The sequence below is a fragment of the Misgurnus anguillicaudatus genome, chromosome 7 (genome assembly GCF_027580225.2).
Source record: "Misgurnus anguillicaudatus chromosome 7, ASM2758022v2, whole genome shotgun sequence".
Taxonomy (NCBI): Eukaryota; Metazoa; Chordata; class Actinopteri; order Cypriniformes; family Cobitidae; genus Misgurnus; species Misgurnus anguillicaudatus.
In genome coordinates this window covers 19342625-19358902 of record NC_073343.2, presented here as the reverse complement: position 1 = coordinate 19358902, position 16278 = coordinate 19342625, and the positions used below count along the sequence as shown (strand labels likewise).

Sequence of the window (16278 nt, the reverse complement as noted above, 5' to 3'; positions counted from 1 at the left end):
TGCTAAGCTATGCTAAAAGTGATATCGACAGACCCGGAGATCAGCTGAATGGATTCTACTGCTAATCTAATTAAAAAAAAATTATTAAAAAATCTCAGCAGGTCAAACAAGAGTTCCACTTTGGTTTGTTGAAAATTGATGCATATTGTGAAGTTGAAAATTGACTATGATATATTACAAAAGCGATAAAGGTTCTTAGTAAAAGGAGAATATAGAAAGGAAATGAGCAAGCAAGGTGGAGTTTAATCGGATGTTTTTATTTGTTGAAAGCTGCTCAGCATGCAGATTGTCTGAAATGGAGTGGATTACATTTATAATCTGTTCATGACCTAGCATGTAGGAATTGAAATTGCCATTTTCGCTTCTCTGGTTATGTTTAAAATGGAATACTACTAAATGTCCTGCCTATAAATTTTCCTTAATAATTTTTTCACACTGAAAGTAAAAAGTTAAGTGTATTCTGTGATACAGTAAGCCTATTTTGTTGCACACTTTAAGAAAAAAGTGTCTCTAAAGCTAAACTCTGGGTAGGCTATAGTCTGTTTTTACACATACAGTGTAATACAATGTACACACACAGTCAAATGCACAGCCTTGCACAGTAGTTTATTTGACTCATACATGTACGCAGACATTGGATGCATGTGCATTGCGACAAAATGAAATGCATCTCCTGGGCTATAAACTACATTCTTCTGTATGAGCATGCGCGACCTTAAGGTACAAAATGGGACTATACTTCCATGTATACATTAAGAAATGTATACATTTGGTACTAATGTGCAGCTTTTACTACTAATATGCAGTCTTTGGTATGAATATGTACTTTGGAGGTACTCTTTAGGTGCAAATTTGCTTTTTAAAAGGGTACTACCCCAGTTACAGCAAGGGACAATTTGTGACCCTTTTCTTACAGTGTAAAGGTATTTGTTGTATGCATTACATTTTGGCAAATCTATGTAATCTGGGTTTTCTATGCATACAAAATATTTGCATAATGTGCGCAATAAGCGCTATGTTCTGTAACTAATTATTTTCATCTCCAAAACCCCGCAAATATACACATTTGCACATTAGGTCTCTTTGTATGCATTAGGGTTGATTGTGGGTTCCTTAAAGTGCATGGATGCAATGGACACAAAAGTGATTTTCAGCATGTTACGACACAATGTATGTATCTGGTGCAGACAGGGTGTGACCAGTGCCATGTGAAGGTCACCACTGAATATAATGAAGGATTTATTCGCTAGATCTGGTGTAAGGTCATTTTAATTATATTATTAAACTTATGATCTATGTGTGATTAGGGACGCATCCATCATTCTGTCTATGACTTTCTGACTTTGGTCAATAAAGACTATTGACATATTTATCGTATTTTAGGATGGGGCTCATTAAATGGCATGATGGATGTTCATTGCACTGTGACATTTCTTAATCCACTTCATGACTTCCATCTATATTTCGACTCTGTCCTCTACCCACTTTTACTAATATTTTTTCCCTCTTCCCCCTTTTCATCTTATGCACTCTTCTTCCAGGCCCTCTGATTCATCATGCACTGATGCTCCCAGAAGCCACTGGGGTTGTTTGTTGTGAAAGCCTCAGAGCAAAGAGTGCAAATAAATAAGCGTTTTGTGTCCTCCCCTCCTGACAGAGATTAATGAATGAGTTCTGGGGCGACTTGGTAGCAGTAGGATGCTCTTGTTGTCCTCTTTGCATATCCGCAGGGCTCGGCCACCCTCTGTCGCAACGCTGTGGCCATAATTTGTTACAGTCAGTTAAATGCAATTAGATCTTAGCCTAAAAGGGCTGAAACATCATAATTGTGTATAAGAACAGATGAAGGTCCTGTTCATAAACATCTCAATCCTCTGATCGTACAGTACAGTGTGAGCTAGTTTACCAACAACTTCCGAAATTGGGTCGCACTTTTTGTAGTATGTGTAGGCAGGATTATTACCGATCCATGTGCTTGTCCTGTAATTAAATTCCTTTCCCTCAACAACCTTTTAGTGAAACCTAATGCTGCGGGTTGTATACCTGTAGAGCAAATCCCAGCGGTGCATAAAGAAAAGATGTATCACGGATGAGATGAAAGTAGATGGTAATCTTTGTAAACAGAACAGGGGTGCGTGTGAGAGATGCGAGTCTTTGCTATCTGTCAGTTTTTTGCAAAAATGGAATTGATCTTCCTTAAACGTTAGCTTGCTGTGCTTTTATACGAACGCCGGGCTACACTTCTCATAAATAAAAAAAGAAAATAATCTCAAATATATAAAAGAAGACAACCCCATTAGTATCTTTATTCTGTGGCTTTCAAGAGCTCTACCCCAGGGGCCTGGGATTGAACTCTGCAACTCATTAAATAACAAAAAACCCTTGCCACGTTTATGGCTTCTACTCTGTCCTCCCTACCGTGGCTAAGCCACAACAAGCCGGTGCCTGGATTAGCCGCATATCCTGTCTGCTTAGGGATGCCATTGAGGGGGTAATTGAGGAAACGGCAAAAAGGCAACAATGCTTTTCTCGTTCACTCCCTCTTCAATATGCTTTTTGCGGCCTTTTTCATGCTCTATAAACAATTCGTCCCCTCTTTCATTTACTGTATGCATTGTTGAAGGTGGTGGGCTTGACTTTGTGGAAATCCGTGTGGAAGTCTGGGTGTTTTGGTGACACTTTTTATTTTAGTGTTTTATGAGTCACATTGCTAGCACAGGAAGCAGCAACATTAGCACCTACCTGTTAGCAAACAATGCTAGTCAGCAAATACTGACTTTATTTTCTTACAAACACATACAAAAAGTATGGATACGGTTGACTGTATATATGTTTTTAGTAACTTTAGGTGGGATACTCTGCATGTACAGTACATCAATTTACAATATGTTTTATAGATTATGTGTAAAATAGCAAGTGTTTGCACATCTGACATCAGTACTATAAAGGGAAATATTTGCAATCTTAAGTGAAGGCATCTATAGAATTAGTAAAAAAAATGGCACTTTTAACTTAAAGGCAGAGTAGGCAGGTTTAAGTCTAAAAAAAGTCTAAAACACTTTTTTCCCGAATTTGTTTAAACTGTCTTTATATACCAATACATAAGTAAAATGTAAGTACTCTGCAAAAGAGAGTATAAAAATCGAATGTCTGTAGACCTCTCACGACTGTTTTAAACACAGCTAATTTTTCCATTTACTCCACCCCCTCCCTTCTGAGTTTCTTCTAAAGCCACGCCCCCAAAACACATGAACGCGCGATGCTGGCCGGCTCTGCTGGGAGAAGCATTTACCTGAGATGAGCGGAGAGGAAGGAGCGCGGTGCATGTAGTAACATCGTGTCAAAATCACATGTAATAATACACCTAACTTTATCACTATGAATATAAACAAATAGGATGGCTTTTAGTACTCACTATTTAGCTAGCATATCGATACTGGTAAAGTTTAAAATATATTTTGTTTGATTCGGTAACAAATGAGCTAGTTATATTTATAAGACAAAGCTAAAAACAGGTTCACTATGATGAAGGTGAATTTCGTGGAAGATTCATAACATATAAGGTGTTTTGCATGGAAGTGTTTCCATGATGAAAGCATTGTTGACTCTGATGAGGACTACATTCCGGAGACAATACAGCTACCGCATCGTCGACTCGGGGAAAAGCCACACGATATTTACTCTGGTTTGATTTCTTCGTTTATATCTTTTTTTGCCCTGTTTGCCTTCGCTGACTGGATATGCAGGAGCTGTGAGTTCTGAATGCTCTTTCTCTGCGTACTCTTGCTTTTCCTAGAGTGCCTCGTGCACGTTCAAATCAATCGGGTGTGCGCATGTGTGGGCAGATCCTGTAGCAACAGGGGTGGTGCCATGGTCACGAGAGAGAGAGTGATAGTCGCGCAAGCCAATCATTTGTTTCGTCCCGAATGGAACTAATTAGCTGTGTTTAATCTTGAAAGGTCTACAGAGACTCGAGTTTTATACTCTCTTTTTCAGAGTACTTACATTTTACTTATGTATTGGTATATAAAGACAGTTTAAAGATTTTTTTTAGATAATTCCTGCATATCCTGCTTTAATGCAATGTAGAAAGTTCATATAATTACTTTGCATAAATTAAATAATAAGGGATTAACATTTATATATAAATATACAGCCAACAAAATATAGCAATACGGCAATTTTGGGGATTTTCTTGTTTCTTTTTATTTTAATTAGACTGTTTTCCATTGAGAGTATGACTGCTTCATTTATTCTGCTCTAGCGGGGGATTTCCACCCTGGACCCACTAAGGGAATAAAACAAACTCTAACTGAGCTTGGTCCGACACAAGCGATCATTTTTCAGTTTTCTACTCTGGGGCTTAAAATGATTTACCTCCACTCAGACATACGCTGACTGGCTCACAGCCAAAACAGCAAGACCAGACTGATAACTCACTATCACTATCTACCACTGGCACTGAGGTCTCTCTCTCTCTCTCTCTCTCTCTCTCTCTCTCTCTCACACACACACACACACACTTTCTGCAGGTCTTCACCCTGTTTCTTTTTTCATTTCCATCTCATTTTCTGATTTTTGACTCTCTGATTTTACATTTCTGTATTTTATACTCAATGCCCCCCAATGCCCTCGGCTGCATATTTATATCTGTGCACTCTCCCTATTTTACATTTATTCTGTTTATTCGTTTTTTATTTCATTATTTTATTCCACCTTATCCTTTGTCCGTTGCATTTTATGATGTTCCTTTTCATTCTCTGCACAATGCATACTATGCATAAATATATTAAATCCACAGTTTGGAGACATCCAAAAATTGATTAATTCATGTGGTTTGTCAAAACATTGTACTCCATGTACATTGTATACTAGGGCTGGGTGATATGGCCAAAAAATTATCAAGAAAATGTTTTTCATACGAGTCGATATCGATAATTATCATGACAAATAACAAATCCTTATTCCTGTCAAATTAAAAGGCAGATCTATGCTCCTGAATGAAAATTGTAAAAACCAGACAGTTAATAATGGTTTTAAACTACTTTTTTTCAGAAAATGTATACTAAAATCTTGTTTTAATGTTCAGGCACAGTATTAAATGTAAATATATTTGTTATGAATTCAACACATTTCTGACACAGAAAGCAGCAGGCTACTGTCACTTTAAGACCCAAGACAAACTGCTTTACGTTTCAATATACTGATAAACATCCAGCTGTTTATGTTCACTTAAACAAGAAAGAAAACTTTGTTCAGTGATCACGCGTGTGTCATACATATACGAGCTATACACGCTGATAAATGGATGTCAAGAGCGTCACATTGCTGTGGGAGCGCACACTCATACAGTACATTAACTGCAGTGATGGATCCGCTGTTTTTCCTCAGTTTTCTGAATTTGTGAATCTCCTGTAAATATACTTTTAAAGCTGTACCGACGTGTGCGCACGCAAGGCGGACGCTGAAAGAAAGTACAGTATACTGTACCTATTTTGTCTGCTGGGTTCCGGGCTTTGACGAACCCTGTTTGCGCGTCCATTACACAAAAGAAAAATGCGAAAATCATAGGGCTCCACTAATAAATGAATAACTTTCCTCATCTTACTCCACTCCTTCAAGTCTAACTGACACTGTGATTGTAAACCAAGAGCGCTTGCCGCATCCGGAAGTGCTTGCGCAACATTACGCACAGTGCGTAAACATTATCGATCACTTATCGAACTGTCGTTATCGCTTCATCGGGAAATTTTATATCGGTAAAATTATCGTTATGGAATTATCGCCAGGAATATCGTATATTTGTTTTTATAAAATACTCCGCTCCCTCCTTTACTTGTGTGTGCTAATGTGTAGTCTCGGCCTCCCTAATATAGCACTGCCATTAGCATGCGATTCATTGACCAATGCAGTGTATAATATGTCTATGGATGATTACTAGAAAACATTTGTATGCATTTATTATGGAACAAACCATGTCACTCTTTTGTGTCTGTGTCTGGCTTGCGGAAAGAATTCCCAGATCCCAGTATAACATTGTCTGTCCGTCATGTTCTTGTACTGTGTGTGTGTGTTTGTGAGTACACCTAAATCCAACTAGTCACAGATGCTAAGAAAAACCGCTATGACAAACTGGTTTTAAATATACTGTAGGTGATTCCAGGTATACACATTGTACCAACTAGAGAGCGACCAAAAACAAACAACAGGCAATAAAATGACAAGAGAGCAAAATACTGCAAAAGGGAGGTTAAACACTGTTTTATCTTCACATTCAGTGCAAATATTTTTTCCCGGGAAGTTGTTTGTTTACAGTTCCTGGGTTTTTGTGTGCTTGAGTTTGTGTAAGAAATGATTTTCTGAATCACAACACTTCAGCAGGACACTGTCAGTCTTTAAATGGCTTTAGGGCTTTGAGCTTCTGTCTTGTTTGTGCTTGGCTGATAAATGGATGGCTTGTTAGCACGATGCAGCACAGCAACAAAATGTCGAAAAAGCAGTTATCATACTGGTTTGAAAGTTTAACCATATGTCATGCAAACTTTTTGATTTGTATATTTTGTCACTAGTACTATACTGTACTGTAAACGTTTTCTGATTAAGCTTACACGTTTTTTAACATTAAGCTATAAGTAAGGAATAATTGACGACGGGCCATTGAAGTATAAGAAAATAATGCACACCCATATATATATAACAACTATATTAGACAGTCAATCAAGTTATATATGTTATATAACTATGGTATAAGCTAATAAATCAAAACATTAACATCCATATAGCTAAAATGTTACTTAGTTAAAGTGTTGTATTATATCCCAAATCCTTAACAGTCACTGGAGTTTGGATGTATTTGGAATGAATGACCAGGCCAGTTTTATACATAGCATGTATTGTCTCCACAAGGGGGGACTAAGGGACTTTACAGTGCATTAGATTTCATTTACACCATCTTAATATGTAACACATCGGATCAATGGCATATGGCTCTTATGAGCTACACTACATTATGATAAGGCAATATGTTACATTACTAGCTCAATGAACACGACCAGAACTGCCCTGTGGTGAATTCTGTATTGACATAATGCCCAATTTTTTAGATTTCAGACAGTGTGCTCTCATGTACACGTTTTAATGAGGGATAATGTTACGGGGTAACCAACGCCTCAGGTCAGAAGTGCTTGAAGGAAGTGTTTAGTAATGGAGGTTGAGAGAGCCCTCATACCCCTCCTGCTGCTTACAACAAAAGAGCATCTATACCAAGCCATTGAATTATTACAGTAGATCAGATTTAGTTTGTTAGATACTGGGGCTACCAGGTTCCCTGAGATCAAACTATATTCAGTATTATGGTTGAAGAAAGTAATGGATATTTAAAAATTAATTTAGAGTGTGATTGTGCAACGTAATTGCAATGCTATATCTTACCTCTGTGGGAAAGAAACTTAAAACCTATGGTTACTGTGCAGCCCACTCCATATGTCGGTTATTTAAAGAAATCCTGTTCACACATCTTCTACTGTTCTGGTTCTTAAAGTGATGACAGAGATATTGCATATTTACAATACGTTTAAGAGTACAATCATTTGAAACTTATACGCACTCATGCTAACTCTCACTGTAGAGTGAATTGTTGAAATGGCTAGCTGAAGAGAAGCTGAAAGCTTTGTCTGTGACACATGGGTTTCCGCTATCAGCCCCTTGACCTGACTACTAAATCTTATTTGAGGCAACTGGCTGTGAGGAGAGGATGACATCATCCTTCGATGCCCATGAAGTGATGTCATAATGCATTTATTACAGTTGCTACAGTAATTGTTTAAAGAGCCAATGTACATTCAATGCTCCTGCCGTCATCGATCTCACTGAGAATTCACTTTTGACCTCATAAATTTGGACTATGATCAGTTTTACGTGATGCCGAATGATTTGTCTATGTACTGGATGTCTCATTTTGACCCCAAAACCCATCATTTTTTAAAGTGTAAGAAGCTTTTATATGCTGTGACAACCAAGTATCTCATTTATGTTCGTCCTCCATGCTGTTCGTGAAAGCACATCGAAGACACGCACTGATTGACTTGGGATCCTCCTCAGTGTCCAAAGCTTTGTTATCCACGCAGTCCGAGAAAGAAAAAAGACCTTGTTACTATAAAGGAAAATGTCAGGGATGGTAAATAGGGCCAACATGGCAATTAGGTACAAAAGCTGTCTGGACAGAGAGAAAGACAGAAAGAAATCCTTACAAACAAGCTAATGGCTCTACAGGCTAATGACTCGGTCGGCTTGAGGAATTTCTCTTTCTAATTTGACAAAAGCTGAAAAGCAGAAAGGCAGACTGCAAAGATTATTGACAACAAGCCAAATGGTTTTGCTTTCACAAACAGTAGATAAGCAACCCATGCCTGATACGGACACGCTTAAAATGCCCCTCCTCACCCCCACACATGTTCACAAACACTCAAGTCCATTTTGATTTTAACAAAAGCTCTAAGAACCTTTTATAAGGCGTGACAGCCATGTATCCCAATTATTTTAGCCATATGTATGCACCCTTAAATACTGGGTTGTTTGTAAGATATGGACAACCCAAACCTAGAAAATGTCCATATCATTGTTAATGGTCAGAGTAAGTAGTCGTAATAAAAAGGCCGTAATATGTACCATTAAAGGTGGTGTGTGTAAATTTGAGCCGCATCTAGATTGCAGATTGCAACCAACAGCTCACCCCTCAATTATAAAAGCCACCACAGGCCAAACATGTGGGACCACGTAAGGATGAAGCTCGCTATGTAGAGCAGTTTGTCCGTTTAGAGCTACTGTAGGAACATGACGGCAACTTCCATGTTAGTGGGCCCATGGTGTGTGGTGATAAAAAATGTCTTATTCTAAGGTAATAAACACAATATAGTTTGGTATAGGTCTTTATACACCACTGATGATATAGTTATGCATATTATATTGCATTTATGTCAAGAGATCCTTATTCACAATGAACCTTTGTACATGTGTATACATATTGGTACACAAATGTACATACATTTGGTACCAATATGTACCTCTGAACTCGTTAGGTGCAAATCTGTACTTTTTAAAATGGTACCACCCTAGTGACATCTGGGGTACATATGAGGAGCTCAGATGCAAAAGCAGCTAAAAAGCCACCTCTGTCAAAAATGAAATAATGATTACGTATAATAATGATATTATATGTTCATCAAACACTTTCACTTCAAATCCACTTAATCCCTGCCCTCAGGCCATTCAGAAATACTGGTTTGTTGGTAGAATCCATTAAAAGTCTGATAAAAAAAGCTGGCTGTGATGTAACTCAGCTAACATTTTGAGGTGAAACAACCCAGCATAGGTTAATTTGAAGAGTTTGGTTCCAAAACGCAATAAATACATTTTGACTAATTAAGGTAAAAGCGTGTTTTCTATACCTAGAAAGTGACAAGACGAAAACCATAATTTTCTGTTACAAACTTCATAGCATAGCATCATAGCGCATAGAATCTTTAGGTAATAATAACATTAAAAATTCAAATCCATAATTTGATTTTCAAAGATTTATTATAAAAAACAAATATTTTTTTCCATAAAAATGCAATAAATCCATGACAAGTTTTTTTTTCAAAATGCTATAAATCTATTGAATCAATATATAAATGTGCATTCATCTTTACCATGTTATATTCATTTAGTTGACTAGTGGTATACACCAACATATCCTCACCCCATGTCGTCAATATTTGACAACACTTGACCATTCGTCAATATGTGACGGGGAGGGTATACCTTTCGCGTCATTTTTTGACGAACTGGGGACTTCAATACTATTACGTCCGTTGCATTCTCTTTCCTATTTTCTTACCATTTTCGCGTCGGTTTAGGGTTAGATTACGCAAAATTAAACAGTGTACGCGAAATTAAACAGTTGTCACCTGGCGTTGGGGTTAGAGTTAGGTACGACAGTTGTCCCCTGGCGTTGGGGTTTGAGTTAGGTGGGGGTAGGGATGTCATTATGTAAATCTAACCCTAAACCGACGCGAAAATGGTAAGAAAATAGGAAAGAGAATGCAACGGACGTAATAGTATTGAAGTCCCCAGTTCGTCAAAAAATGACGCGAAAGGTATACCCTCCCCGTCACATATTGACGAATGGTCAAGTGTCGTCAAATATTGACGACATGGGGTGAGGATGGGTTGTATACACAGATTAAACATTAATCAAAACACTTACTTTGCCATATTAATAACACTGTCATTGCTGCAGTTATACTATGAACATTTTTCACAGGGATCAGCTTTAAAATGTTTCGGTCCTGCTCGATTTCATTGGCTTTGCGTAAAATAATGGAAAGTCCCCTGGGGTCAATGTGTTAGCATGACGGAAGCTTGATGCTGTCGGGAGAACATGGAACTGACATTTTCCGTCTCCCGAGTGCCTCTCGCGTAAACGATTAGATGTTGATGGCTTACGTTTCTTCCCCGTCACTGAAAACCACCACATGTTTAGCAATGCCGTCAAAGTATTATTTTGTTTTTTGTTTGTTTGTTGATGACGAAGAACAAGATGAGGAAAACTAGAATTCCGTGTATTCAACGCGGCGTCATCATTGTTTACAATGTGTGGAATGGAGCGCTGTGATTTGTTGAGCGGATTTATTGCATTCTGCAGAAAAGGGAGAAAAGATGACAGAATAACATGGCGAATATTGTATTTTGCATAAAATTCAGAATTTACTTTTAAATACTGACTTGATACAATACTGATTTTGGCAGTAATTTTTTTTTTTTTTTATGGCGTTTGGAACCAAACTTTTCATTTTAATGCTACCGTTGCATTTGTCCATATTTTACCCAACCATGGGTTGAAACAACCTAGCAATGCTTTAGCGTGCATGATCAAAAAAATAAAATAAATAAATAAATAAATAATTATGTACCAAGGACAGATTTTGGAGAATTCTTTGTTTCCTATCCATTCTGTCAGTCAATATATGTAAACACTGTCAGATACAAAAATATTATATGTTTTCATAAATTCATTATAAATATTGGAATTTGTTTGAATTCAGTTGGATGAATTAATGAATGGAAAACTGAATTATCACAACCATTGTACAGAAAATCTGAGTTGCCTGCTGACTGTGTTGAGGAAATAACCATATTTTGCATTTCAATCTTCTTAAAGCAGTAGATATTTTGCAAATTTTAGTGTTACTAACAGTATTATCAGCTAAAAAACCCATCTCTTCCACCATTACCTCACTTCCTAATATAGGACTTACTATTTTTCTCTATTTTCCTTTTTCCTCATCTCTATCTGTACATTCTTGCATACATTCTAAAAAAAAAACTTTTAGTTTTACTAAAAATTACAAACCAAACCTTTGCTATGTATAATGTATTAGACTTGACAAAACTATTTCTGGTGCACTTATGTATTGCTGTTCTTGTGTTGCTATAATTGCTTCTGTTGTTTGCCTCATTTGTGAGTCGCTTTGTACAAAAGCGTCTGCTTAATGACTAAATTTAAATGTAATATTATGCAAGTTTCGGGCACATGACGTGACAAACACATATTATGACATGACAAGCCACACACATGATGGGCTAAAAATACATTTTAACAAGCTTCGCATTGTGCGGCTTCGAAAAAGAAGTAACCAGCCGTCATTGGTTAGTGGCTAACATGATCCAGAAGTGAAATAATTGAACTCAAACATTTTGTTAGAAATTGACATAGTTTAGGCAATTTAAAGCTATTAGCCTTTCTGCTTTCCTTTCCCAATTCGAGGAACAGTTTTCTAGTACATTTTCATTTTAAAGTGGTGTCAGAGATCACATAGCTTCAGCATTGCCTGTACCCATCTCATCCCTAGCAGTGGGCGGCAGTGGAAGTCTGTGTTATGTGTTGATATGTAGGGCAGTATGTTGGTAGGGTAGCGTGTGAGCCGTGCTATGCTGTACACCAACAGAAAGGAGACTCCCGCACCCTCGCAACATGTTCAAGCATTCTCTCTTTCTCTCTCTCTCCTTCCCTCTCCCTTGCTCTTCAACTCAAATTAGCAGTTTAGGGAATAGATCTCTCTCACATAAAGCGCTTAGACTTGTTACAGCTGCTGGTTTTTCCCCCGCCTTGCCCTTACCCACAGGCCAAGGACATCTCTAAGCGCTGTATGTGTCTGGAATATGATTTTAAGGTAGTGGTCGCTCACAATGCGCTTTTGTAGATGTTTGATTTTCTACACCTGAATACACACACGCGCTACACCACACCTTAGCGCATGTTGTGTGCTTATTTCACGTTTGTGATAATTAATAGCTTTATGCCACCCGTCAGAGCGATTATGTTTGTGACAAAGCAAACACTTAATGAGATTTTCAGCACACATGGAAACACAGGTGCAGGACGTGAATAAACAGACGTCTTTTCCTTCTCTCTTTTTTTCTTGTTAGTGGTGCTTGCTAAGGGAAGCATCACTTTTGCTCATAATTAGGGTTAGACCCCTAACGCTAAGTGTAGGGGTGTAGTTTCCTTCCACGCTGTTTGTGCTGCAAACACGAATGATGTCTCAAATAAAGGAAAGATGTGCCATTACTTTTTCAAAGCAACTCGGCTTATGATTTTCACCTGGTAGATGATAAAATGCGCAAACAATTTTGTTACAGGCGGTGGGTTCTTTTCTCTCAAAAATGTACCCAGACAACCACTAAGCAATGCCATAGCAAGCACCCTAGCATCCACTAAGAAATGGTTAAGACACTAAGAACATCTTAAAAAGCATGTCTACTTTAGTTCTGTATTTCTCATCCAAGTTTTATTTTCTCTAGGATACATAAAACAACACACTCTCTTTTACACACATGCATATAGCACCCAAAGCCGTATAGCCGTACACACACACACACACACACATGCATAGACAAACAGAATAGACATGCAGCACATACTAAGCAAATCTGTTTGAAGTCTGGGCTAGAATAAAAAGAGACCCCCTCACACATGAAGAATTCATGCAGTAAGGGGCATGTGTGTGTGTGTAAGGGTAAGCGGGAGAGAGAGAGATAGAGAGAGCGAGGGAGCGCTGATTCCTTTTTTTGGCCGTGGGGAGTGAAAAGGGGCTGGGCTGAGTAGAAAGACAGAGAGCAAGGGAGAGAGAGAAAGTGTATGAATGAGTGTGTTTGAGAAGCAGGACAGCTGCCAGCGCTCCTTCGACAGCAACAGCCGAATCCAGACTGCTGGATTCCTGCCTCTCCTCCATTTGGCGGAGCAAAAGAGGGATGGATGACATGAAGAACCGGGATGCGTGACAGAGGAGGTGGATTGAATAACAAAAGTGTTCCAGGGAGTTGCAGAGGAATGGAAAGAAAAGTTCTCGTATGGTTTGGTGCATGCTGGAAGGTGCAAAGAAAAATTGTATGAAGGAGAGCTCCCAAAAGTCAGATGTGTCGGAGATGACTTTAAACTTCCATTGACTGATGTTTGCAGAGGACATGATCTATAAATTGCAGTCTTTCAGATGTTTGTGCATTGAGAATGGGCAGTGAGCAGACCTTTTACCTTTGTGATCACTTTTTGAAGAGTTTCTTTTTGATGGCGAAATGTGGATATGGACACATGGATAATGTTCTCTTGCATCCCGGCTGCCTTTTTCTGGGTATGAGTGGCGAATACAATAGATGATGGATTGGAAAGAAGTGTAAGTACTTTAAAACCTTTTCTGCTCAGTGTGTGCTGTAGGTGGGTTTTGGGGGCGGGTGACCCGTGCTCACTTTCGTAACGCCATTGCCGATGTCAATTCCAACACACCCGTCTTACCACTAGGAATTTTCGCTTTGTCCACTGAGCTCACCTGCCAGTTCTACAAAGGCTGCTGTCTGATTGTTTATACATACTTGGGATATGGATTGCTTCTTGACTGCACGACTTGTCAAAGCATGTATGTTTAGTGCAGAGCTTGTGTGCGTGTTTGTGTGTATGTTGCAGGTGGATAAGTAGCAGAAAGTGCATGCACACAGACTTGTTCTTTATGTCTGCTCTCCGTTTATTAACTGAGCCAGGTTTTTTTGAAGCGATAGAGAGAGAGAGAGAGAGAGAGAGAGAGAGAATTAAAGAAGGAGAATGTGTGTCTTAATAAGCAATTAAGTATTTGTATGAGTGTTAGTCTACAGGTTAGCATGCTGGGATATTGTGGATTCATGAACTGCTTTATTACCGTACAAGCACTTAATTGCAACCAATTTATCTGTTATTTTATCTTTGCCAAAAAGCTAAATAAATGTAAGGGCACTTAAAAAAGTCAACTGCACTCATGCACTGTAAGATTTTATTCTTAATCTTTATATTTTTAATATTAAGAACTTCATATTAAGTAACTACACTGTAAATTATGCTGTAAATATGCAGCTGGTTGCCAGGAACTTACTGTAGAAGAGGAAGACTGCAAATGTTTCATGTTCATTTAACTTTGAACAAACTTTTGCCAGTAAATAACATAAATGTAAAATCTGCAGTAAGTTACTGGCAACCAGCGGCCAGTAATACTGTAATTTCTACAGATTTTTTTTACAGTGTAATTATTTTAAGTGTATTATAACTTATATTAGGAACTGTAAAAATAATGGCCAATCAAAAAAATGGCTATTCACTGATTTCAATGATTGGTTTCAGATTTTTTTTTTTCAAAATTGTAGGACTGTAAATGTGTAGTTTGACATGCTCCACTGTTTTTTATTTGTTATTAACTTAAACGTCACTATTACATTATTTTATAGAACTGCATTTGATTTGTGGCTCTGTTGGCTTTTATTGACTGAATCTTTGTATAATTATTTCTAAAGATGTTTGTCACATCTACTTCTGCATGTTTTACCAGGATTTTTTGACACACGCCACATATGCGCACACACATAACTCCTGCTCTGTCTGACTTACTATGTCTGTCGCTTTATCTTTTTCAGTTGTTCTGTCTGTCTCTCACACATACTGTGTTCTCAATGCAGTACTCACACATTTTCTCAATCCCCTCCTTCTGTTTGTACACACACACAGACACACACACCCACATGTGCGCACACACACGCATGCATGCACGCACACACACACTCATGTCTCCAGTGGTCCACCAGTTCCCTGGGGAGGAGCTCCTCCTGTATTCCTCCTGGATGTTATAATTATTTCATCAGCGAGCGGTGTGTTCTGTGATTGTGCTCTCAGGCTGCTGCTGGACGGCTCGAGAGAGAGCAAGAGAGAGGGGTGGGGCAGGGGGGAGAGAGAAAAGAGAGGGAGGGGTTGTCACTCCTAGAAGTATGGAGTGATGCAGAGAGGGGTGAGATACAGAAAGAAAGGGTGTATTGCTAGACATGCTCTGACACAAGCACACGCTGCATGTCCAAAAGGCATGTGACTAGACTAATGAGCAGGGATTACTCGGCTTTAGAAAAAGACATTTGTGACCTAGTCTGAAAAAAAACAGCTAAAGTAATTTTTTTGTGATTTATTGATTTCTACATAAAATCATTGTACATTATGTAAAGAACATTCTGTAAAAATATTACCTTAATATATTTACTATTAAATAAAAATGAAAGGGAAATCAATAAGTAAAATCAAGACTATGAGACTTTAGAAATTTTGGTAATATTTTCGGTAACGCTATTGTGGCACTGAAAGTACACACTTTACTTTAAAGGGGACATTTCACAAGACTTTTTTAAGATTTCACATAAATCTTTGGTGTCCCCAGAGCACATATGTGAAGTTTTAGCTCAAAATATCATAGTTAATTTATTATAGCATGTTAAAATTGTCACTTTGTAGGTGTGTGCAAAAATGTGCCATTTTGGATTTGTCCTTTAACATGCAAATGAGCTGATCTCTGTACTAAATGGCAGTGGCGTGGTTGGATTGTGCAGATTAAAGGGCGGTATTATCCCCTTCTGACTTCACCAGGGGAGCCCATTTTTTTCATATGCTTGTGGAGAATGGTTAACCAAAACTAAGTTATCGGTTGATCTTATTCACATTTTCTAGTTTGATAAAAGCACTGGGGACCCAATTATAGCACTTTACTCTTTCCCCGCCAACGTTTTTAAAAAAAGTTGCCAGCCAGCGCCAGCATTTTTCATGATTTTCACAAAAGTTTAATGCCTTCCAGAAAATGTTCCCCTTTAAATATATAAACAAACAATATATCAAATGAAAGAACAGATTGTCTGCTTTCAAAAAAAAAAAAAAAACGTTTCATCCTACCCTCATTAGTTCTT

The 16278-nt window shown here is 38.1% G+C and overlaps 1 pseudogene; it reads left to right on the top strand.

Annotated features, from left to right (window-relative positions):
* Positions 1 to 16278, top strand: part of LOC141365303 (kinesin-like protein KIF26A) — a 97242-nt pseudogene that overhangs the window by 55593 nt on the left and 25371 nt on the right.